Source organism: Larimichthys crocea, chromosome III (genome assembly GCF_000972845.2).
Source record: "Larimichthys crocea isolate SSNF chromosome III, L_crocea_2.0, whole genome shotgun sequence".
Lineage (NCBI taxonomy): Eukaryota > Metazoa > Chordata > Actinopteri > Sciaenidae > Larimichthys > Larimichthys crocea.
In genome coordinates, this window is record NC_040013.1 from 41,531,526 (window position 1) to 41,558,479 (window position 26,954).

The 26,954-nt window shown below is 39.0% G+C and overlaps 1 protein-coding gene across 2 annotated transcripts in view; it reads left to right on the forward strand.

The window, feature by feature from the left end:
• The first annotated feature begins 6,531 nt into the window (after nt 1–6,531).
• The window catches only part of LOC104934847 (spermatid perinuclear RNA-binding protein), a 74,876-nt gene continuing 54,453 nt past the window's right edge, over nt 6,532–26,954 (forward strand). The window contains exon 1 of one of the 2 annotated variants that reach the window (XM_019272326.2): nt 6,532–7,091. The gene's annotated coding sequence lies outside the window, so the exon portion shown is untranslated. The remainder of the gene's footprint in view (nt 7,092–26,954) is intronic. The other variant, XM_019272327.2, reaches the window with a different exon arrangement.

Below are 26,954 nucleotides of genomic sequence, written 5' to 3' on the forward strand. Positions count from 1 at the left end.
GAACCATATTTGGATGAAAATACAAATATTTTGTATTAAAAGAATAATTTGTGATTTGTTAATGCTTTAGTTGTTACTTTAATCACAATATTTACAACAATGGGAATGAAGAGACACACATGTGCTTCTCTTTATTCCCATTGTTGTAAATATTTAGTTGAATGGGAATCTGTAAGTGACACAATTCAATTGCAAACACTGCAAACTGACCATCATACAGTGCAAGGAATCAATAAATGAAGTTGAGAAAGAGGACAAGGATAATTGGATTGGTATGAGGAGCAACAACAAACCACAAATTCACTTGGTGGTCACCTGGAAGTAAAAGAAAGAAAAACAGCAGGGTCAACGCAGGCCATAACTCGACACTGACATACTGAAATATTAACAAAACGTTCATGTTGAAGCTAAGAAATTGCTTCAGTGCTTTTGGTGCTGTGGCTGATTCAACTGATGGGGCCTGGATATCCACCACATAGGAAACTATCAAGAGCACCTATTTTGAGACAGCTATCAAGATCCTTAGCTACAGAGGGAAGAAGAGCAAGAAGTGGTTGACATTGGCAGAAAAAAGAACAAAGAAAACAACTTGAGGTGGCAAGATGCTGCACACCAAGTCACTAATACTACAAAAACAGCTCCAGGAATGCTACAAGAACAAGGACAAGGGGGTCAAAAAGAGTGCAAGGAATGACAGAATGCAGCAGCAGAAGCAGAGTGGGCAGCTAAGAGGCGAATAAGTGGAGTATATGAGATAACCAAAGACCTCTGTGGCAAGAACATCAGCCAAGCTGCTCCTGGACTGTCCTCTGGACTCCATAGAGGAAGTGGGGGAGAGAAGGATGTTAGCCAAGCTGACATCCATCATAGACAACACCTCTCACCCCCTGCACGACACTGTGGGGTCCCTGAACAGCTCCTTCAGCAGCAGACAGGTACACCCACGGTGTAAGAAGGAGAGGTTCCGCCGGTCCTTCATCCCGGCCGCTGTCAGGGTCTACAACACCTGCACCACCTGATCATGTTGTAGTTTCTGTTCCTGTTTTTACCTACTACTCATCATGGCTTATAATTATTTTATTTTAATCTGTATGTCATTTTTTTCCCATTCCGATAACTTACAATGTGCAATATTACCATGGTCACTTTATCTTTTCAATATTATTTATATCATGGTCACTTTAACTGCAATTATCATGGTCACTTTAATTGCAATATTATTTATATCATGGTCACTTTAATTGCAATATTATTTATATCGTGGTCACTTTAATTGCAATATTATTTATATCATGGTCACTTTAATTGCAATATTATTTATATCATGGTCACTTTAACTGCAATATTATTTATATCATGGTCACTTTACATTACAATCTTGTTTATTATAACATGCCACTTTTACCTTCAGTACTTTTTGCACGTTGTCTGTTGCTTGTTTTCTTTTTTGTTTATATTGTGTAGATTATAAGATACTTCTGTCTGTTTTTATTGTTTTTGTCCTTTTCTACTTTACTTCTGTAGTGTATATCACACTTTGCTGCTATGAGTAAATTTCCCCCATTGTGGGATAAATAAAGTATAAAATAGTCTAATCTAATCTAAAAGACAATGGCAACATTTCCTTATCAACATGTCCTTCATTTTTCTGAACCAGAACACCCTACTAACCAGCAGATAACATACTCAATACCATAATCATACTCAGCATACTCGACTATTAAAGAGACAATGAATGGTAAAGCTGAAGGCATTGACTCCATTTACACAGAAATGCTTAAGGCTGACCTAAGCAGCTCTGTTCAGATTGTCACAGACCTGCTCAGAAAGAACTGGCTGCTCAGGACGAGGATAAAATTCTGATTGCCAAAAATCCATAAAAAAGGAAAATCTACAACAGATGGCAGATAATCACAGCCTTATTCCACAAAAAAGAGGAGGATTAAGTAAGTAAGTCAAAAGTGCACTACTGCCGCCACCATCCTGTTGTCCGTGATGCTCTCGTTCAAACTCCACAGGCAGGAGCAGGCATCATCCTAAACTAAATGCTAGAAAATAAGTATGTAATTATATATTTAGAGTAACATTACTATCTGTAACATTTTTAGATTTTAACTATTGGCTCCATGATATTAACCACCATTAACAATATATTGTGGAACCACATACTTTGCAGCAATGTTAGCTTTGACTTTAAATTCATTTTTAGTGTTACACTTTTGACACTGTAGGGAGGCGAAAAAGTGTGCACGTGTCACATCCTTTAGGTTTTCCTTCCTAGGTCCTGTCATATAAATTATTCCACGAGTTACATTACAACCTGTTCACTCATTACAACTAAAATATGATTAAAATACAAAATGAAAACATAAAATGCATCTTACATATGGAACGTTTAAGTGCAGTACTTGAGTAAATGTTCTTAGTTACATTTAACCACTGCCTAATGAATAAGGTAAAGTCAGACTGAGTAATGGAGTGGCATTAAAAAACGTCCATATGTCCACAGGATTGCATAAATGTGAAACCAGACAAGAGATGCCAAGTGTGAAAACCACCAAAACTTGTGCATGGTTGTATCACAACAGGCTGGAGGGCTGCTGCAGAGAGGAGGGAAGCTATCTCACTCTCCAGTCCACCTGCTGCTAAGTGACGTACACAGAACTCACACCACACACACACACTTGCCCCTGTAACCGAGTACTTTGCTGATGCAGCAGAACAACAGCCAGTGTGTCTCTCCATCTAAACAGGGTTACTTCAACTTGCAGAGCCACAGAGTGGTGCAACATGACAGTTAAGATAAGTATCTTCCTCGCTGCCTGAAGGGCTGAGACGACTGGTGATGCACAGCGTTATAGATAGACATGGGGGACCTGGCGTCAGTGGCGTTAAGCACATACCAGATGGAGAGCGTCAGCAGTGTGTTTGTGAAAGAGTGAGATTGTGTGTGTGTGTGTGTGTGTGTGTGTGTGTGTGTGTGTGTGTGTGTGTGTGTGTGTGTGTGAAAGAGGAGAAAGCCAGTGTTCGGTTTGAATGTGAGAAAAACAGAAAGAAAAAAGAAGGAGAGCAGAAAAGAGTTGAAGTATGGGTATGTGCACCCCCAAAAGTGCCCTCCTGGGTGCTCCTTTGGGAGATAAAACATGATGCCCTTCCAATCGAGAAAACATATAAGGTGTCCTCTAAGGTGCCCTTCTAGTAATTTTCTTTTCCTATGTCTCTCAGAGTCCACCACTTAGAGAGTTGATAATGAAGATGCACACACATCAGCTCAAACACCACAGGAGACTAAATACTCAGCTGTCACATGTCATCGTCATCAGGCATGAGTGCAACTTTCAGCTAAACCAGTGTGTGATTGTTCACCAGGCTGTTTAATTAACAGGGAAAGCCAATAAAGCGTGTAAACTGCTGCAATTACTGTAATTTTTGACATGACATGAACTAATCTGAAGAAACCACTCTTATGCTCATTTGGCAAATATGTGATGTTGAATATGATGCACTTCTCAGTGCATTAATCTGCACCGTGGCGGTGACTCACCAGCAGGCTTACTTAGTCTTACCTGAATTGCCTTTCTGTTTGCTGGGGAACAGCTTTCCTGTTTTTGGACCTGAGAGGAGGAAAGAAACTCGGAGGTGTCACTCTGCTGCTGATTCTTGGAACCAAAAAGATAGTGCAAGCCAGTTATGCTGTGTATGAAAAAGTGGTGAAATTGAACTAAATACATTCACTCAAGCACTGTACTAAAGGATTAATATTTTTGATTAATAAAGCACTCCACATTTGGTGGCAAATACGCTTTAACTTAACTAATTACTGTGTAATGATCTTTTGTTTTAGATGAAGGTACACAGCAGTCAATCTTGGAACCCAGCGGCTATCGTCTGACAACGATTTAGCCTTTGGGACAACAGCCAATGTTTGGGGCTTCTGGAGCAGCCAGTGGTCATCTGGTATCTGATATCTGATATCCGGGCCAAGAGTCTTTCTTTTCCGTGCACTGGTCATTTTCTACAGTCCAATGAGCAACCTGAGATGCGAGAATGGATGTAGTATCTGTAATGTCATCAACAGGTTTCTGAAGAGCCTGGCCATTGCCATCTTGGCAGTCCTGTCTCTGCCACTGCCCAGCTAATCCAAAAAATGTGATCAAATAAGCCACCTGCAATGGCACCCACATGTCAATCACTCTTAATTATGCATAATTTTAAGATTTTTTATATATATATATATATATAGGAAAATTAGCTATAGAGACCAAAACTGTTTTTTGTAGCAGGCTGTGAGCATGTTTTTGATTTCTGCTGTGAAGTTGGAAATTTAAATATGTGTCATTTTAATATGGGAACTTATGGAGACTCGTTTTGCAGCCAGTTGAAAGCTCTAAAATAAAGCCTGTAAGTGAGGCTTGAGTCAGAAGAATCTCAATAGACAACAGACCGGTCACTTAATTACTTCATACGTTCATGTCAGTGTTTCTATTTTTTTTCAGAAAGCACATGTTTTTGAATTGTAATGTAATCAACAGAGACATGTAATAGTTGCATTACTGTGAAAATGAAACTTCTGCAGTCTTCTGGCTGTGAATTTTCACACAAATCCTGCTGTTCATTTCTTGTATTCAAATGAGTTTCACGTTACAGCACACAACAGGAGAAATGAAGAACTGAAGAGACGGTCATCCATCAGTTTTCACAGATTACTGCAGTACTGCAGTAAAATCTTACTGATGAGCTCCAAAATGCAGTCTGAGAGGTATACTGTTAGATTAATATAAGGTTTTAAATTACTTTTACAATGATACATTTCAATAAAGGGTATGATATTTAGTAAATTCCTTTAATACTTTGCCATACTGTAGTGTTGGCATTTTTTAATAAGTTATGAAACAGATTTTCATTGAAATGAAGAAAACAAGGTGGTGTAAACTGCTTTTGTCCACAGGGGCCTCCAGAATCCACAAAATACAAAAAATTATTGCATTTGCTTTAAGTAAAAGTAGCAATACCACAAATACTCTGTTATGGGAAAAAATAACAGTGCTCATTATACAAAATGACTTGTATAGTGATATATATATATAGGGGTCAAGTGTGTAGGATTCAGTGGCATCTAGTGGTGATGTTACAGATTGCAACCAACTGAATACTGAAATAAAAACATTGTCAAAAAAAAGTGTCACCTTGCTCCATATCACAGGCCACATTTGGCATGTATGCCTTAAGTTTAGTGTCACTGCATTAGACCTTGGATGTGTTCATCCATCGCTTGGAAGGTGACGCTAATTTTAATTACTTTATGTACTGTTAGTTTAATCTGCAAAGTAAGTAGTAACTTAAGCTTTAAAATCAATGTAGTGAAGAGAAAGTACAATAATACCTTTTGAAATCTAAGTGAGTAGAAATAAAAAGAACAGAAAATTTACTCAGTGATAGTGCTTGGCAGGGTACTTGAATAAATGTTGTAAATGTACTTAGTTACTTGTTTGAAATTAACTTTTTAATTAGTGAATATGGTTAATGTCAATGAGGGTGTATCAAAATACATTTGCTACTTGTGTGCATGCATTATGCACAAAATTATATTATATAATTTGGAAATTATCCTTTTAGCCAGACTAAAACTGTCTTCTAAAAGTTACTTTTATATATTTTTTACTGGCTACAGCAAATTGCATTTTGCATCCTAGAAAAGAGAGGGTGAGGCGAGGATTGCAATGAGCCACTAAACTGCTAGATCTCATTGAATCACTGTGATATTGAAGATATACTTTTGTTTATTTACATTTAATGGTTCTGTTAAACATGATTACCTTTTCAATATTCAACTTTGAAATTAAAGTGTTTTTTGAAGCCTGAACCTCATTACATGCTGCAAGTTTATAAATATAAATGATTTATATCTGCTGTGCAATTACAGTGGTGCTTGACGAAAACAACTTATGAATAAACAGCATGATATTAAAGTAGATTATAAGTTTGGAGATAAATGTCCAGACATGTCACATTTTCTCTAAAAAAAGTTTCAAATTATAATTTTGTATCATAGCAATTCACAATAATTGTTATACAGTGTCTCTCTTTTTAGACTAAAATAAAATCTGTCTCAACTCTCAACTCAAATTATGTGTCCAAGCTGCTAAACCAATCAGATGAACCACAGAGGTTTGAGTGGTTGTTTTGCAGCAGTCTGGTTTTGGCTGCACACAGTTTTAAAGTAAACTGTGTTACACACACACACACAGTAATGGCGCAGCAATGTTCAAATTAGAGAGTACAGATGGAACATGCATATCCGTACTACTGCCTTCAGCTGGCTGCAAGCATTCAATCACTTGAAAGGAAAATCTTGTATACAGAATAAAAACAGTTAAAATAGTTAGCTCAGCACAGACTGCCATATTGGCATTCTTGATGTAGCTGCATTAAAGTTGCATTTTTTTCTCTTTGTCATTTTTTTTTTCAGCACAATGCCTCTACTTGCACAGCCACATCTGCAAGAAACTCCCATGACACCAGCTCCAGCTTCTCAAATGTGAATTTTATTGGTCTTCTATTACAGTAAGTTTTAGTTATAGCATAGTATCATTTCATTTTGCACTGTTGAATACTACTAAATAAACTAATTTGAGAGTATTTTGGGCTGTTTTTGACATATTTTGACCAAACAATTTATTCAACAACTCAAATTTTAGTTCTAAAGATTGTAGGCATGTCCCTAGAATCTTTACATGTCTTTTTGTTATTGAGGGGACCATCTTGATATTAGATGATCTTTGTTTCGCAGTAGCAGTCGGTGGGCGCATGCGCAGCCGCAACCTCCGCCCCCCCCTCCGCGCTGAGCGCTGACAGCAGGCTGCCGGAGACAGTCGCTGCTGCCGCCGCTGCTGTTGTTGTTGTTGCCGCCGGCTCACACACCACGTTGTGAGCTGCTGTCCGGATACAAACTGACACCAGGACCTGGGACTTAGTTTGTGTTAAAGGAAACAAAAAAAACAACACTCACAAAGTCTTTGCTGAGGCTTTGTACACGCTGATATTTCTCCTCTGTCGTCCTCCTCCCGGTGGTGAACGGACTGTCGGTGAAGGTAAGTGTCCGCTTTTGGTGACAGTTTTCGGTACGGATGGAAGAGAGAGGGGTGATGCCGTGCCTCGGTTCACTTCAGCCATCCTTTTAGCTCAGCTTCAGGACTGTCTGAGTGTTAAATGAGTGAATTTGCTGAAGTCTTTGCTTGTTAACGAGATGAACAGAATAATGTCAAGTTTTCCTCCGGGCGTCTGTCGCATGGAGCACACCGTCCGTCCTGAACCTGCTACTTATGTTAACACTTAACCTCGGGTGGGTTTTCCCGCTCAAAGACAACATTTAATTTCCATTGAAACAACAGGTGCTGTTACATGAAGCCCAGGTCAGCTGCTAGTTTATTCAAGTTGCCTTTGTTTTGAGTGTAACCTGTTTGTTTGTAGTCATTCAGAAGTACAGCAGGCCCGGAGTGATGCACCTGTACACGGAGTGATGTCTCACTCATTAGCCTGAAGGTTTCCACTCAGCGTAATCACTACTTTACAGGCTTAACCCACCGAGGCTTTCCAGTGATGAGTTTAAATTGGGTCCTCCAGGAGTGCACTTGACAAACTCGCTTTATTTATTTATTTTTTCTGATGATACAGAAGAATGTGTGAAATAAGTCACCAAAACATCCTCTCTCTTTTTTTTTTTTGTTCACTGTTTGTTTCATAAGCTTGAATTTCAACAGTTAAAATAGTATTAATGAAATATTCAGAGTACGTTACCCTGTATGTCATTTTAAAGTTGATCTCAAGCTTTTTTTTAAAATAGAGTTTTGCACAGAAACATTTCTTCCACAATGGAAGAAATGTTTCTGTGCAAAACTCTATTTTCATTCATACTAAGAAGAGATCTCCTCACGGCTCTTGTGAATGGATGTGTTTATCATCATGGCCTTGGAAAGATCCTATCCTTTACCTGATCTGGAACATAAAAGGAACACATCACAGAAAAATATCAAACTACTCCGAGGTACAGTGTCAAACTCTAAGATGATCTAAATCAGGATGAAATGATGGCCTGCACCGGCAGCAGACGGGTCCACAGGGTTCTACTGTATATCTCCTAGTAGCTGGCTCAGTTTTAGTCTGCGTTTTATTGAGACAAAGTTCTGCTTGCGTGTTCAGACGTTTAACATCTGTGAGCTTTTTTTTGTTGTTGAATTAAACAAAGAAAAAATTCCTCAAAGTGAGAAAACATGAAGTAACGTTGTTACTGAAAACTCAGCTGTCCCGTTAGGACCCTGATCAGCCCTGAGTTTCTATTTAGTCATTCAGCCTGAAACAATACCAGAATATTAATCTTCATCTGTGCAGCCTTGGACTTAAAATTTTTATTTTCTCTATTGCTGTACTGCTTTAAACACATGGTTGATACCTTTGACAGCCTTAGTTTACATTAGCTTGTTTTCTGTCTGGGTGATGTGAGGTGATAGGGTTATTTTAGTTTGGAGTTAGGGATAGGGGTAAAGTCAACCAATCAGAAGCCAGCGATTGTTCCTGCTGACGTCAGCGCAGCACCTGTTAACTGGAACTGGTAAGAGTTGCGGTTTCGGAGTCCAACAGCTTCTACAGCTGCGTCAATCACGTCCGCTTTCGTTGACATTTTTTATCTGAGGTCTGGAACCAGAATATTTTATCAGTTGATAACAATCCTTACTCACCATGTCAAAATCATATTGCTATATCACCTAGCGAAGGTAATGTTTACATGACAGTTTGGATTAAATGAGGATTAAATGAAAGAAGATCTGGGGATGTGGCAGGGTGCTTGATTGCCCAATAGGAAAGATGATTCAAGACACTGTCCCTTAACAAGTGCCGTCAGGACGCTCCCACCCTCACCTGCTCCTAAACTGTTCCCTTGAAACCCACCGTTCATGAGTGAAAGTATTTCTGTCCGGGAACAAAAGGCAGCACTGTCCTCGCTGTCCATTAAAGCTGCTTCTGTATCTGCGTTGCCCTGCTGCTGTGCACGTCACTAGTTCAGGTTTCAGGGCCCGGTGTGCCCTGTAAGCAGTGTGAGCACCGGCCGGAGCAGGTGGCTCCTCTGAGCTGGAGGAATGTAAATAGACACGGTAACTTGAGCCTAATGTTCATCCGCGGCCGCCTTGAGAGCGGTTGCAGCTAAAAGTGTTGACGAGGATGTGCTCAAGTGTGTGTGTGTGTTTGTGTGTGATATTTTGTTTTGAATTAGAGATGTCCTGTGCTATGTGTAACGAATACACAAATGTTTTCTTAACACTGAATACTCGTATGGGTATGGACACTGACAGAGGTCTGACCAGTGTGTCTTTGTTTCCTTACTCACAATATGATCATTGTGTAAATGAATTGTTGTTTATCATTTTTACAGTAGTGTTTTTGTTTAGTGTGTTGTGCATCTGTTGCAGTTCTTCATTTAGGTTATCTATATAACATCATGCTTACATGGAGTTCAGATGTGACATCCTTGTCTTTTATGGCTGCAACATTTCAATACATTAACAATTTGTTTTGTGCATCCATATGAAAAATGTTTACCAGTAATGTGACTCAGCATGAGAGATTAAGTTAATATTTGGACACAGTGTTATTAAAGTGTTTTTTTTAACAAGGAAGTCACCAAAAAGTCTTTGAAGTTGCTTGATAAGTTGAATATGATTTTTTCCAGTTTAGTTCAATGTTTAACTTTTCATCACTCTTTTCCATTTCTAATGCAGTAGGGTTTGTGGTCAGTTAATTTGGGGACAAGGCAAGGCAGGTTCGGAAAAGGTTATATAGGTTATTCTGTTGTTGATTTACAGTGATGCGGCTTGTTTAAAAGAAAAATACAAATGTGCAGCTTTTGCATTCAAATTCCTCCCTTTTACTGAATGAAGACTTATTAATTCGTTGCTAAACAAAGAAACAAATTAAAACTCACCACGACCGTCTTAGTTATTCTTTCCACTGTTAAAACCAACAATCACCCAACTGTGGTTTGGTTGTAATAAACCCTTAGCCCACCGAGTCAGATGTGATAATAATTCAGCTCTACGGCTTTTAAAATTTGATCATCTCAGGAATATGATTTTTTTTTGTCTATTTTAGATTTGTTTACAGTATGACATGTAACTTTTTATATTATATATATATTCATGTTCTCCAGATGAACTCTACTGACTCTGGTGGTTACTGGCTAGAGGTGGCACAACAGAAAACCAAGTGACATAATTATTTGTTTGATCAATTTCAAAAGGGAAAAGACTTTTTTTTTCCCTCAAACAAAAGTCCTTGGATATTGTTTATTGTTGCACAGATAAAACATTTAAAGACACTTTTTTTTTTACTGCTTTCTGCTTTTACATTTTTAAATGTTATTAATAAATATCTGACTGCAGCCCTATTACCGACCTTTATGGTTCCCAGAGGGTGGATTGTAATCCCCTTTGACATTTCCTCCTTTTCCTAGCTGTGAAACCAATGACATTCTCATCGGCTTTAACTGTAATTTGTGTTTAGTGGTAATTAGCAGATGGTAGTGTGCTAACAATGTTGATTTGAGCATTTAGCTCAAAGCCAAACCACAGTGTCACAGAGCTGCTCTGTTTCTGTACCGATGCAAAATATTGTTCTACAAAACTGAGAATGTCCTGTACAGTCATGTGTCTCTGTGAGTGTGTAATTTATCCTGTTGAAAGCTTTGACACTGCCCGTGACGTATCACCAAAGTTCATCTAATCAGGAGACAGAGAACAACAATTCTGTTTGTGGTTCTGCTTCTTGTGTTGCCGTGTTGTTGGAGCATCTCGGTGAAGCTGTACAGGGTCACACATGTCCGCTGGGTTGTTTTCCAACACATCCGCTGGGTTGTTTTCCAACACATCCGCTGTGATCAGCTGCCCTGGAGCACCATCACATAGTTTTTTAAATAAACCCACGACTGCTGTGGATCACTTCTGGCTCTGCAGTCCATGCAGTGATGGCTATGCTGCCGTTCTTTTGATTTGCCCTGTCAGCAGTATCACACAGCGTATTCATGGCAGAGCCATCTCTAGTAAGTGATATTCACTCAGGGTGTTTGGCGTACACTGTTGATCCGCATGGAGAGACCCTGAAAACATTTACAGTAGAGGATCCTAGGAAACTCTCCATGGCAACCAGGATAATGAATTTCTTTGATGTTAGAGCCTCTTTAATGCAGAATGACCTGCCACCTTGCCCTTTCAGTGTCTACGTGTGTTTGAAATAGATTAATAGTCAAAAGTCAAATCATCATGCAGGTTTGAAGTCTTATGCTATGCATCTGTGGTCATATTGTTACTGGACCACATGAATGGATGGTACAGAATACAACTAAATGTATGTGGACGCCCAAACACTGCAGTCATATGCTGTATGTTAATGCCATTGGCATTAATCTGCTGCTATAACAGCCTCCAGTCTTCTGGTTTCAGGCTTTCCATCAAATTTTGGAACCTGGCTGCACCCATTCAGGCACGAGCATAAGTCAGATCCAACACTGACTTTAGGTGATCAGGTCTGGCTCCCAAAGGAGTTGGATGGGATTGAGATTTAAGGATCTGTGCAGTTCAGTCATATTCTCCACATCAAACTAGGAAACGATTTCATCATGGAGATGCCTTTGTGGTCATGCTGAAACAGGAAAGGGACACACTCAAGTTGCTGCTACTAGAGCTGAAACAATTCATGAGTTAATCGAGTAGTCAAATGACAGAAAATAATAATAATCTGCAACATTTTTGATAAGCAAATGCTGAAAACAGTTTTAGGCAGTTTAGAGAGAAACTGCAGTTCCTCAAACACCACATGAGGCTGGCTACAGTTAAAATGTCCAACTTCACAGCAGAAATAATTATGTTTACAGCCTGGTACAAAAAACAGTTATTGTCTTTATAGCTAATTTCCCTGTTTATGTCAACTCTACTGAGTCTGAACTCACCTCTTCAAATGATATTAAGGCTTAAAGTTATGCACAATAAATGTGGGTACTTTGATTGACAGGTTGGTGCCATTACAGATGTCTTGTTTGTGCTTCCAGGTTTCATTTGGCCTGCTTTGGGTCGACCAATGATTTATGCCTTTGCTGATTTTGTAGATTAGCCAGGAGACAGAAGATCCAGGAGAGCCAACATGGCAGCAGTCAATGTCACAGATTTTGAGCTTCAAAATGCCAACTCTTGTATAAATGGTGTGTAGATACTGGATTACAGAATGACCTAACAACAAGAAAGCACACCTGACATTAGGGTTTGTGCTATGTATTTTCCATCCCAATCCCATCCCAACTACAGAAAAAATATTCTGGCTGTAGAGCAGCTTTTTCTTGTTTCTGCAGGCAACATCGTGAATGGTTGCGTGGTCAACTGCACAATATCACCCCCCTATAACAATGCACACACATTAATTATGAATTCATGTTAATATTTAGTGATACCTATATCAGCATATTGTTTACTCATCCTCCTGCCAAGACTGAGCATCAGACTCTACTTCCCTCTCACGTATTGGCTCGACTGCAGTAGCTCCATCTCTTCGATGTAACTGAACGGTTCTATTGAGGTAAAGCTGTGAAACCTGAACAGAGAGGTTCCTGCTGCCATCAGCTCAATCTTCTCTTATTTCAGCTCATCTTTCCTCCCATATCACCCACCGAAAGAGCCTGACGAGCTCAACTCATCCAGGCAGTATAAACCTCAGGAAGTAGCCCCATTTCAGAGTCCTGATTATAACAGAGGAGAAGGAATCCAATCTGAACCAGCCATCTCTCTGACTTTGCCCAGCTGAAATAAATATCTCATCTTCCGGGGCACTGTGTTTTTTATGAGAGTCCCCGAGGACGTCTCTTCTCCTGAGCCATTTGATGTGCTGTGAAAACAGAAACCCTGCAGCACTCAGGATGTTTGAATTGCGGTAGCTGCCAGTCGCTTGTCTTTGCTATAGCTGGAACCCATTTACCAAACACCTCACGGACTTCCATGATAGCGCCATCAGCTCACATGTTACATTTACCTTTTACAGCATGTTGAGGGATCACTTATGTGACCACTGAACACAGTATAAATTCTTATTTAAGCCTTTCCTACTGGAGGGTTTATGGCATATCCTGGCTTTTGGCCGGTGTCATATTTACAGTAGTTGTCTGGCAGATGATAATATCAGAGGCTAAAATGTCCATTGGGAAATATGCAGAATAAATAAATACATTTATTAATAGCATATTAAATAGTCTAATATTGTGTGACATAAGATATGTTGCCAGGACAACATAAACTTATATTTTATATATTTTTGACTTCATCCGATCAACTTTGCACTTGTTGGGTATAATTATAGGACCCAAGGAGTAGTGCAGTGTCTTGTTGGTGCAATTTTAACACATTATGTGTTTTAAATTTTGAACTTTGAATAAATAAGTGAACAGAGCTTTGTGCAGCAGCACAGTGAGAAATCAGATCCAAGGTTGTACTGGTCAGTGAAACTGGCTGGTGGAGGCAGAAAATGCTCAAAGTTTAATTTTAAAAAATGAAAACTAAAAAAACTTTTAGAAAAATGTTGCTGCAGTAGGTGGTAAATAGACAAACTAGCAACAATTCATGAATAAAAGAAGTTTATCTGCTCAACGCCTGAGTGTCTGCAGGCAAGAAGATTTTAAGCATCCATATCTTGATATTAGGAATATTTCAATTTCTGTAAGAGGACAAACTAATACAACATAATTATGCTGTCTACTGGCCAGAAGATGTGACCTTTTTTGTTTTTGTTTTGCTGCTTCAGCTCAGCCCAGTTCATTTTCTTATATTTTTCATTACACCCACTACACATTAAAACTTACACTACTTCTCTTTAAGCAGTCATGGCTCTCCCCTTCCTGTAGTGACTTTGTTGTTAATTATTTAGCTACATGCTATAGTACTTCAGATGATCTATTCGTCTGCCCCCGTTAGTGATAATGGTACATGTAATAAACGTAGTTTCTTTGCAGAGCTGGATGTGAGGATTAGAAGCAATGAAAACTAATTTGTTAGCTGCAGTAGTCATCCCGCCCCTGTAGCCGATGTAGCTCCTGTTTGGGGCTATTGAATTATTTCCAAATAGGGAAACACTCTCTGTTGGGTTGTGAACTCTCTGATATCATTACCTCACAGCAGTTGCTGAATTATTTGCTGGTTTCAGCTTAACTGCCAACGCATATTCAATCAATGAAAGTGATGTTGTGAGACTCATGTCTGTCATGCAGTGCAGTAGCCCAGACCAATGCAAGGCCAAGTTACGAGACAGGCAGCCACGGTACTGCTGCTCTTTTTCCACCCACAATTGAATTTAAATTTTCACAATCGAATTTTCACAATTTGATTATACTGTATATGCATATTAGGAATATTCGTTGACAGCCCTAGTTTGAATTTGAGGTTTTAGTCTTATCCAGTCGTCTTATATGTGAGCTCGGCTCAGTAACAGCTCGGTGTCTTTCTCCTGCAGGATGTTTTCCTCAGCCCCATTCTGACTCTGTAGTTGTTATGCCGCTCAGGACGAACAGGCCCACCTGAGTATTGTCAGCGCAAGCGTGAATCCTTGCACCAGGCGACATTAAGATCTTCCTTCCTTGCACAACATAAGTGCCACTCAGTTCTTGGAGGATAAGCGGCGCTCGTTTGAGGTTCGCGGAAAAGACCCACAGAGAAGCAGAGCTCTTTGTTAGTAATTTCACAGGGACTGAAATATTCACGCAGGCGTTTCTGCTCGAACATCATGAAAGAACGGTCTTCACACATTCAGCCAGCTCTCCCAGGTGAAGGACAGAGCTTACGCAAGTCTCACACATTTGAATAAGCATGAAAATGGATTTCAGGGTTAGTTTGATATATGGAGTTAAATTTGGCTTTTCATTCAATATCATGTTGTCTTCTGCCAACACTTCCTAAACATATCTTCATAAAGTCAAAAGAAATCTCCAATGAATTTTAAGGTCGACTGGTGAATCTAAATTGCCCATAGGTGTGAATGTAAGTGTGAATGGTTGGTTGTCTGTATGTGTCAGCCCTGTGATGAGCTGGCGAGTTGTCCAGGGTGTAGTGTGCATCTTGATCAGTTGGGATTGGCTCCAGGCCTCCCCTGCGACCCTGGTAAGGATAAGCAGTTATAGCAAATAGATGGATCAACCATATAGTGAACACAGATGCTATCTGTTAACTACCTGATCAAGTCACTATAGCTCTGATGTTGTCCATGTTAAGAGGAGAGAGATAAGAGTGGATTATAGACAACAGAAGGTGGATTTCTGAACCTTGGTCACATCTAAAAATGAAGCAGGTGTTTTCAGATTTATCCACTTTGGAGACCATTATGCAAAAAGCTCCAAAAAATGTCAGCATAGTGTTGACAGAAGGCCATGTGGCCTTAATATAGAATATTATCCATTAAAAAGGTGTACTTGTATTTGTAAATTGTATAACTTTATAAACTTTTGACTGTAAATTCTGTGCTCGCACATTATTGACCAATTGGGTTCACTGTAGCGTCTCCAACAAAGCTGATTGGTCAAAAGTTGAAGGTCCCAATCCTCCTACTCATAAAGCTCAGTGAGGAGTTGCTCTTTAAAGGCAAAAACAAAGAAATGCCTTCTTTATTTCCTTAATATAAAAAAAAAAATCAAATATAAATCTAAAAAAAAAAGCTGTTTGTTTGAATACGAGGGATTGAAGGCTGGGAGAATCTGTGTTGGTTTTATTTGTTAGATTGTACAGAGGTCACTATTGTTGATTCACTGTTTTCCAGCAACTCCCAGAGATGATTTAAGAAAATTAGTAGCTTTAAGGCATTTGAACTGGAGAGCTGGGGGTGACTCATGACCTAGGGAGCTTCCTGGATTGTGGTTTGCAATATGTCCATTGTGTGTCAACCCGAGAGGATTTAGGGAGCAACCGTGTGATACAAGATTGATTGTTGAGGTTGTTGGACCATAGCTTTACTGGAAAAAATCACCTCACACTGAATTCCCCTTATAATAGGGAACAGCAATGTTGCAGAATAATAGACATTTGTATTTCATGACCGTCAGTGAATCATTAGAAAAAAATTCTTTGGATTTAGCTCAACTACTGCGGTTTTTGAGTTTTTCCAGGAAGGTAGATTGTGGCAAACTTTCTCTGCCAAAAAAGGAATTTTGTAAAATAAAAAAAAAAACTAAACAAAACTACTCTAACAACACATAAAGCCCAGGGAATCTGCTTTATTAGTTTTGTACTTTGATGCTAACCCCCAACAAATTGTTCATGTGGTGTTGGGAGAATTAATATTGTAAAAAGAGTCCAATCATCCATATTTTAGAAGATAAAAGCAGAAGCAGCCTGAGTAGGTAGCTGGTTCATCCTTCTGCCTGCCTCTGTGAACCTGGCTGTTTCAAACCTGGAGAATGGATTTAGAAGTGTAGTTCACAGCTTTATTTGATACCTCAGGTGTTGTGGCAGCAAGTAGCAGGGTACGGTGAGGTGAAAAGTATCAGGGCTGTGATAACTTGCTCACAGGCCTTGGATTATATGAGGTGAATGGATGTAGTGAATTGGCTTCAGCCCATGAAGGCTTCCTGGACCGATGCCCAATACTACGCTGCTGGTTATTATAATTAGCTTCTTAGACTGGGACTGTATTCAGAGTTCACACAGGGCTCCCAGGCAAGTCTGGGAAAGTAATTTCATTCCATCCACGTATGTCCAAATATGTATTAGTGCACTAAAAAAAGATGGGAATCCTGTGTAAGAAAGGTTGGAACCAATGAGATGAAACTTTTTTTTAATACCCAAAACTTCACAACAGTAGTCAAGAAGTGAAAGCAATGTAGATATTTGGCAGGCTTCCAAAAATGCATGGTTTATCGCATCACTGCTGGCTGGGCACTGTTTATTGATTTTTCTGATACAGTAAGTAAGTCTGTACGCTCGATATGTATACACTCAATAACAACATCGATAAGACCTTAGGTCTTAGTTGTATTATATGTTTCACTTAAGTTTTTACCAAGGATGTTTTCACATCTATCCCCCTACCAATGGCTGGTGTGAAAGCTGTCAGTGAACTTGGAGGCAAACGGAGGCAACCAGAGGAAATATGTGATTTAACTACTGGTAAACTCATCTGCTGATCCTTAAATCTGTCCAGAGGGCAAATGAATGGTCTGTATACGCCATGTATGTATTTATGCAAATTAGGGATGCAAATTATCGATTAATTTATTAATCGTTAGTTGATTGACCTTAACGATTGATTAACGATTAACTGATAAGCGGCTTTTTTCCTGAGAACATACATTTCTCACGGTGTCTTTTAACATAAAGCAAAATATTGCTTATATACTGAATATAATAATGCATGTTATATTCCTCAACTAATGTTTTATTGTACCAGTTAGGATACGGTACAATAAATAGGATACATCCTGATACATCCTGATTGGCTGAGTGAGAACCGCACGTATGCTCTGTGTCCTGATTAATTAAGGAAGTACTGTACAAAATGCATGTAAAAAGGTGTATAAAAGTGTGTGGTTAGGGGTTTTACGGCCTTAAAACATGTATAATAATTGTAAAACTTACTTCGCGGATTTCGTTTACGCCCACTGCGTCTGTCATGAAACAGGCAACCTGCCCTAGCAACCTGCCGTAACTAATGCATACAGCAGCGCAGATCTGCCGCTGATGTGCATTCACATTCATATTTGATATTTGAGCCGACCTTGTTTGGTTTTGTTTTTTTCATTTAATGAAACACATTTGTTCTTGTTGTCCGTTGCAAGAGGGACACAGGACACTTTTATTTTCCACAGGTTACAGCGCACGCACGTGCCAATTAGTGTTCCAACCTGTGCGTCAAGTAAAGAGGCTGCGAGGATGTTCTGGCTGCTGTTTTGTCACGTTACTTATCAGCTACTTTTCAATAAATGTCAAATTGTTGTATTTTGACAGGAAACATGAGGTTTAAAAGATATATTTAAAAAAAAATATATATATATATTAAAATAAATCAACGTCATCTAGCGGGCCAGATATAATTGATGGCGGGCCAGTTTTGGCCCGCGGGCCGCTAATTGGCAACCCCTGGCCTACACAGTATTAAGCCTACATATAATTATCTGGTAAAGTACTTACATGAAAAACTTGAAACATTAGCAGCACCACTTATAATCTCCCTTGTTCTGAGAAAGGTAACAGTGAGATTACTAGCCCTGGAAACTTACAGTAACATGTAGTACTGAACACAACTTCAATCATCCCTGAGGAAGGTGACCGTAAAATTAGACGGCCTCTATCAAACAATGTCCCGCAGAAATGTTGAGAGTGACGAGTGAGCTGAGCATGTTTATTTACACACAGGAGCAGATAGCGATGACGCGCTAGCAATTAGCATTAGCATGTTAGCAATCAGCATGTATTTAATTCTTAGTGGCTAATGCTAACTGCTAGCGCGTCAGCACGGCTGCATGTTTTGAAGGTGTTATCTTAGTGAACTCGTAGAGCTGCTGAACTTAAACGTAGCACCGCAGAGTTTACGCTGAGCGTCTTTGTCATCATTACTTAGTTTGAAATGCTCCATACTCCACTCCGGGTCTGTTGCCGCGTTACGTTCAGGTACGTTCGCTGTGGCCTAGATTAAACAATGGCATCCTCAACTGGCTACACCATGAAATCTCACTGAAAAAAACTCCTGTGGAAAATGGCCCTAGATTCAGTTAACCCGATTAATTTAATTTAATCGATTAAATTCTTTTCGGCGATTAACCGATTAACTGTTTACATCCCTAATGCAAATCATTTAGTGTACAAGTATACACGTATTCTGCTCTGTATTGTACCTTTTAGTCCTGTCTCTATCTCATCTTTCATAACACCATCAATTTGCGGACTTATAATAGGTCCACTAATAATGCTTAGAATCAGTATTCCTTTGTGCGCTCTTTATATCACCAGAACATAAATATACATATCAGACACATTGAAGTGCTCTGTGAACTTCTGTCAGTCACTGGACTGATTTTAACTGCAGGTAGGTACTATGAACTACAGATGTGAAAGCACCATCAAAGTACCCTTGTTCAATATTAAGATGGACTGACATGTTTCCATCACAAAAATATCCTGAATTCATACAGATTCATAAGTGCATTATCTGAAGATAAATCCTTCACATCTGAAGAATAATTTTCATCTTTGAAAAACTTTTTGAAATCATGTTATGAGTTTGAACCTATTCTATGAAAATCCAGGTCCCCTTTGGAGCTTTGTCAAAATCCTTTGTAATAATTCAAAAAGCTGTGATGTTCCAGCTGCATTCAGCTTGTATTTTTTCTTTTTTCACTTCTGCTTTTCAGCTGCCATGAAGCAGAGAAAATCGAATAAAAATGCAGCTGTCAAATTGTTACTGTTAAGTAGGAATGTGCGATATGTCATCGTTTACAATATATCGTCAGAAACATTCCCCACGGTAAGAATATGTCATCCCACGATAAAAACGATAAATTCCCATTGATGACGTATGTATGTGTGCAACACACTCGCAGCCCAATGCGCATATTGACAAACATGGCAGAAGGCGGAGCAGATACGCCGGGCAGCGAGGAGCTCTTTCCTCATGCTTCAGCCGCCAATCAGACACTTGGTCGAGCCTCCACAGACAGCCTGAAATGTCTCTGAAGCAGAGACTGTCCAGGTGGATTCACAGACTAAACTCTGATAATCTACTTGTGTGTGTTCTGACTTTGTTTATTTCATGTACCAGCTTCTAAATCTGAGTCTGACTCACAATTTACGCAACAAAATATGACACGCAAAAGTTTAATTTGATTTGTGTCCGATGTTTAGACAGCGCCGTGTGAGCGAGACAACGAGAGAGAGAGAGAGACAGACAAAAACAAATAATCAGTGACGGGAAGTAACCTGTGACGCTGGTAGTTATTTCCACAAATATAATTCCTCCAGCAGCATAAAGACGTAGATGTCTGACAGGATGAAGCAGAGGTTTAAAATGTAACTCTGTGTCCATTTTTATTCTCCTGTGAGCTCCACAGTGCTGAGCTCTGAGCGGTCAGCCGTGCAAGGCAACATGATGTCTCCATTACCTGGCTGAGACACACACACACACGTACACACACACACACACACACACCACCTGCTGCTTGTAAACACTGCAGGCCACTCGGTCCACTGTTCTGATTGGTTGTGGGCAGTATAAGGAGCTGAAATTGCAGTCAGGAGGTGAATGGCAGCTACGCACATATTAAAGTCTCCTGACTCGAGTGCCTTGTTTGTTGTTGTTTAATGAGTCGACATTGGGGATGTCTGACTGTCACTATCGGAGGCTTATTGTTATTGACCGTGTTTGCTGTATTACAGACAGTTCAGCTTTGGTCCTTATGTTAGCCAGTTGCATCATGAAGCTGATCCTTTATACATTACAAGGAGCTGACGGCTAATAACATTGAAAATTCAGATGAACTTTTATAGAGCTTAAAGCTTTTTTGTCTGCTCGCTGAGCTCTGAAGGAAATTAATAGACAGTTTTTACTTTGTACTAAAGACTGAAAAGAACCATGTACAGTATTTTGGGATATGTGTATATTTCCAGTGAAGTAATTCCAGTTAATTACTAAATGTGATGTTTCACTCAGCGCACAGCGGCTTACCTGAATGCGCAGAACTGATTTATTGCCAGGAAATTATATAATTCAAACAAAACATATAGAGAATTTCCAGTCATTAAAGAACAATGAACACACACACTTAGGTTTAATAGACCAGTGTGTATGATTTGATGCCATCTACACATCAAGTGATGTGTGTAAAAAGGCTAGTGTTTAGTTTGTCCATTCTAGGCTATTGTAGAAACATAGTGGTTCAGTATAGAGGACTCTATGTAGATATAAATAAAGGTAAAACTTTTTTTAGGGGATTACACACTTGTGAAAACACAGTTATTAATATTATACCACTTCTGCCATAGTCTGTAAATAAAAACCTGAATAAAATATGACACACTGTACCATTATAGGTACCAAGTAGTCTGAACCATTCCACCATACCAGTGGAAGTGCATGTTTACAACAGTCCAACTCTTAGACATTAAATATGTTTTCTACTGTTCCAGGCAGTCATTGTTTTCCATTATTTTCCATACACATGATAAAACTCATGAACCAAAAATGAATGCCGATCGGGTTCACAAATCCACAAATTGCTTTTAATGCTGCACAGAAACAGCTAAAAACTATGTATGTTGAAACAGTAGGGGAAATATATCTAAAAAGCAAAACTATATAATTGCATTTGGGCAAATGGTCAGCAAACATGTACATGATTTGTAGTTAAAGAGGAAACCTTGCTAACACACCTCAGCGGTTTGGTCCTCTAAAACAGGAAACGTCTTTTAACTGATTGACAGAATTTATTGTCAGCAAACTTCCACAGTGAAAATGATCATATCCTCCAGTGATGTATAGTGATACACACACACACACACACACACACACACACACACACACACAAGAAATGTAAACTTAATCTGCTGTATATAAAACTTTCCAGGGCAGAGCCAAAAGTGCTTTACAAACACTATAAGGATAATAAAGAAGACAGTACGGCAAGCAATAAAAATGCAAGGTAAGCTTCTTTCTGTGGACCGGAATAATAAAACAGGTCTGAAGGAGGCAGCAGCAGCTCCCTCAGCTCTCTGTTCTTTCTCATAATTTCCTGGCAGAAATTCTCCTTTGAGTCGTCGTTGATACAAAGATGGTTTTATCTGGCAGAGACGGCGATGGACGGTTACATTTCTACTTTTTGACAATATCCTGACATTCACAGTTAAACTCAGTTCTTTTGTATTTTCCCTTAGAGAGGAACCTCTCAAAATGTTTGGAAAAGTTCTGGCATTTGTACTTTATTCGCTGGCTGATTGACTATTAACTGACTGATTGGTTTACTACTAATCTAACTTACTTACTTTATTATTAATAAACCTCACAGCAGAGTGTGACAGTGATTGAAAAACTAATAATCAGACTGAGTTGACATTTTATGTAGCTCATTCTAGGCGTGTTGCGATTGTATTGACAATAACCATGATATTTAAAAATGAAATATTAATATTGTTGTGATAATACACACATAATAATATCATGTGAATAATCATGTCCATCTTCTTTTTCTTTCTTGCTTTGTGGTTCACACTCATTATTATTCAGTCAGCATTATTATGTTTTTCTATAAATAATGTGACAATATTGCGTTATAGTGATTATTTTGTGATAAGCGTGTCGTGAAAATCTAATATTATGAGTCTTCTTCATTAATTTAGTCTGATATGTCTGTGTGAGACGGTTTTTGTTGGGGACCTGTATGGGGCCGGATCCAGGACTACAAACAACTCATCTCTGTCCAGCAAAACCTGAACATTTCAGTTACTGATTAGCTCATAAAATGTCTTCAGGGAGAAATAAATAAATATGTAACATAACTCACTGAATGATAGGAGTTTGTAGCAACTTTAGGGCTGGAATAAAATCTTCATGTTGGGAGTGCACCAACTTTAATTTAACATGATGTGTGTTGACATTAATGAAAGCGATATGCATGAATGAACTCATATTAATTTCTTTATTTTTTGCAACAAGCAAATGTGTTGCCTCTACACATCCAGCAGACACAGAGCAATTTGTGTTTATTTGATTAATATCCAACATTCAGCTCTGTTTTGGTCTCTACCAACTCCAGGGATTAGAAGTGTTTGTCTCTGTAGCTGCTAAATGTCCTACTTTCTTTACCAGCTAGTTGCTAACTGTGTCTGCCCACTGATTGGATTGCTGGTAGCGTTTTTTTATAGCTTGCTTGATGGGAAGTGCTGCCGGCTGCAGCTGGAAAGGAGCTTGATAAGAGTAATGAGAATGAACCAAAATGGTCAAGTTACTAAAACTAAACTACAAAACAAGCAGGTCAAAGAGACTGAACGACTTTGTAGAGGGAAACTGCAGAGTGTGTATGACACTACATCATAACACTGAATAGTGCTGCTTTTAAGATATGCTGCCATCCGGTGAGTTTGTGTTTTCAATGCTCCTCCCATAACATATTTTTATAAACCGATCAGTCATTAACGTGTCAGTGGTCTGGGAGATAACCATATGTGACTGGGATTCATGGCATACAGTCTGGGTTGTAACATAACAAAGACAAACTAAACAAAGCCATTCAAGTAAACACAATAATTGTACGTAACATAAGCAGAGAGAGCATCAGAGAGACCTGAAAGAGGGAACATATTTTTCTTTTTTTTTGTAAGTTGACTTGACATGACAATAACCTCATCGTAAACCTGCTGACATTTTTCTGGATCGTCCTGTTTTCTAATCCAGCCAGGTGTTTTTTCACATGTGGTAGAACAAACCTACATAAAAACAACCAACTAAAACACACTATGTTAGTCCTCAGTTTCAGACGCACACATCTTACACACAAACACACACGCACACTACGGCTGCTTCTGCTTTTAGCAGCCGACAGGGAGGAGAGTGTTGTGCTTACTTGGATGTTTTCAGGCTCACAGTGCAGCACTGATCCATTAATGCATTAATGAAGGCCTAATCCTCCCCTGAAAAAAAATAAAAACACTCAAGCTGCTGTTTCATAACAAAGCAGCTGTGTTTCCTGAGCCCTCTGTATGGGCGTCACCCTGCTGGGCTTTATAAACTCACTTCAGGGCCCACCCAAACTTTACCTTTACTGCAGCTTCCTCCTGAGACCCCTGACTGAAGGTGACCATGCAGATAGCTGTCTCAATCTGCTGGTAAAGCTGTCGTAATGATCGGATGTTAACCAGTCTGTGGAGAGGTCTGGCATGGTCTGCTCACTGGATAGAAACAAGCCATGAGTCACCAGCCAAAAGCTTTATGTTCAGATTTGGCAGTTTGTCCGTTACTCATATTGCATGGAAATTTTTTTTTTTTTTTTTGTATGCTCTACAACAGGAAAGATTAAAATTATTCATATCTGTCTCCTGGTTTTAAACATTCTAAACTCTCTGTGCCTGACTGACACATTTGCCCCAAATATTGTACCCTTATTTCACTCCCTACTTCTGTCGAATCAGAATACACATACTGCTGTAATCAGGGCAGCACACTCCGTTCAGTAATATCTACAGTGAAGAGTAACATCCACAAATCCACTGAAAAATCAAAGTAGTCCGTGTAGGGTTTGGCAGTAAGACCTCAAATTAATACCACAGTATTTTTTATTATTATGGTATTATAAAAAATAAAAGTAAATCCACTCCAAACATGATTCTACCTCTTTTCACCCTATTGGCATTGTGAAGGCACATATCTTAAGACAAATGTATGCCTAACCCCAAAGTATATTATGTAAACGTCAGTGTACCATGGAGCATGTCTGTTTTTATATAGCGGTCACAGACATGCAAGGATCATGCAGCAGAAGGGGATTTCATGCAATAACAAAGCCAACTGAGCTTGTGACACAGTATGAAGTTACAGTTTACCACATCCAACCAACTATTCTGGTTATTCAATTGGCTCCAAATGACGCTTAACCTTAACAAAATTTCTCTTGACTCCCTCAATATTATTATATTCAATAGATATTAAATAATGCAAGATTGCTCCAGCATGTTGGAAAATAGCCACATTAGCTACACATTAGATGCACACAGTAAAGCAACATAAACATAAACCTGTCTGAGGTGAAAGTATTGAAGTAAAGTAGAGAAGCTGTGAAGCAGACAGGAGGCAGCTATGATTTACGATGTATCATTTACCCTATCGTCTGTAGGGCTGGGTACCAAACTTTGATACTTTTACATGGATTGAATTACTTCAGTCTTAATGAGTATCAAAAAATGCCACGTCATTCGGTATCAAATTTCAATATCTAAATCTCACAAGTGTCAGTGAACCAAAAAGCAGGCAGCATGCTTGGGCAATGATCTAATAATGCAGGTCATTTATTTGTCGTAGAGGCATGATATGGGCTCACTGTACTTCCCAGTACAAAAAACAAATAATCATTTGCTTTGAATATCACATTCACATGTTTTTTATTTATTTTTTATTTATTTTTTAATGCTTGGAACTCTGACATGCTCCTCCTTTCATTCTCAATTATCACTTTTCCAGAAGGTCCTGATCTGATCTCATATCCCATCTGAAAACAAATGTGTGCATCCGTATATGAGCTACAGGATAACAGCTTCATAACAAAGAGTGCTTTGTCAGCTCCGTCAGCACTCTAAGAAACTTTCAGAGACACGAGCGGATGTTAATTAACACCGTAACTTATTTTGATAATTTTTTCACACCTTATTTTCACTCACCTCACCCTGCTGCTTTTTTAAGGCTATTTTTTCCTCAGCTAAATCACATATTCAGCTAGCTGTGTTAGAAGTCTAGCTTTTTATGGCTGTTATTTCATTCAACACTTCTTTGTGTGATGTGTCTTTGACTCTTGAGCTCTTCTTTGTAATGTTGCCAAAGCTTCTGTTAAAAAAAAAAAAAATAGATACTCGTTGGAATATATAGATTTCTTTTTTTCCCCTCCATATTCTAGTCTCAGAAAAGTACATGGCCTTGCTTAGATTGTAACTCGGTGTCATCAAATCCACAGCTGCTGCTCAGGATCAGGCTGTAAAATCAGAGCGTGTTAGGAGATTACTATGGTATTTTTAAAGGTAAACATAACCATGTCTGTGTAAGTACCAGCCTTCCTGTCTGAAATGCGTGTGTGTCCTCTGCAGCCCACCCCCTGCCAGCTGTGGCTTACTTATATAACGTTTGTAGTCAGTTTTATTGGCTCTGCAGCAGAGTCAGACATCTCCCGCTCTGCAAGGAGATCACAGAGAATTTGTGCAGTCAATGAAATATGTTACTCTGCTGCGAGGAGTCATAATGTTTAGGGTTACATTACCTGTGCTGAAATACATTATAATCCGCTCACTGTTCTGCCGCGCTAGTGTGAGCACCCGCACATCAGGAGAAAGCCGGAGAGAATGGGTCAGGTTAGCAGATCAGGACTCACATTGCTTAAAAAGTGCATAAGAACACACAATGGACAATTAAAAGGAGCAGAAATGCATCATCTTGGACCCTGGGAAGTGTGCTGGGTATTTTTCACTATCTTTACTAAACGTATATATTATGACTAAACGTTTAAACAATTAATCTGGAAATAATCTACAAAGAGTTTTAGGGCAACAATTAACAATCGTTTTAATTATTGATGAATCTGCATTTCTCATCTAATGGCTTAAATACATTTAATTAGTGTTTCCAGCAGGGGTTTGGGTTTTAATTGGCAAAGTCTGACCTTGAACCTGGCTTCAGTTGGAGCACCCTCCAAACACTGTTTGCGAATAATGGTATAGTGATTGGTGATTCAGTGGAGCTCAGAGGGATTGAAAGTTAAAGAGTAAGAACAGCACTTATCAGACTTTATTTGAACGAGCTACAACTGCTGAAGAAGTGTCAGGAAAATAAGAAAGCATGTTTCCACTCTTGTATTCTTGTGTTTAGGTATAAGCTGTAGCTCAGGTGGTAGAGAAGGTCGACTATTAAATGTTGGATCGATTGTTCAGTCTTCACCTCCTCCTGTCCACAAATCAAAGTGTCCTTTTAGCAAAACTCTAAATCCCAAATTGTCCATCAGCTATAACCTGCTATGGATAAAATCTGCCATTCTGCCATATTACTTTTTAACTCCGGTTCAGACTTAAAGAAAATGTATTTTGAGTGATGTCACACCCTCACATGATACTTTGTCTACACTGAACAACACACGATTGTCTGGCTCTGCAGAAATGCTATGCACATCCAGAATATAATTTACCGCGATCTGCACACACACTAAT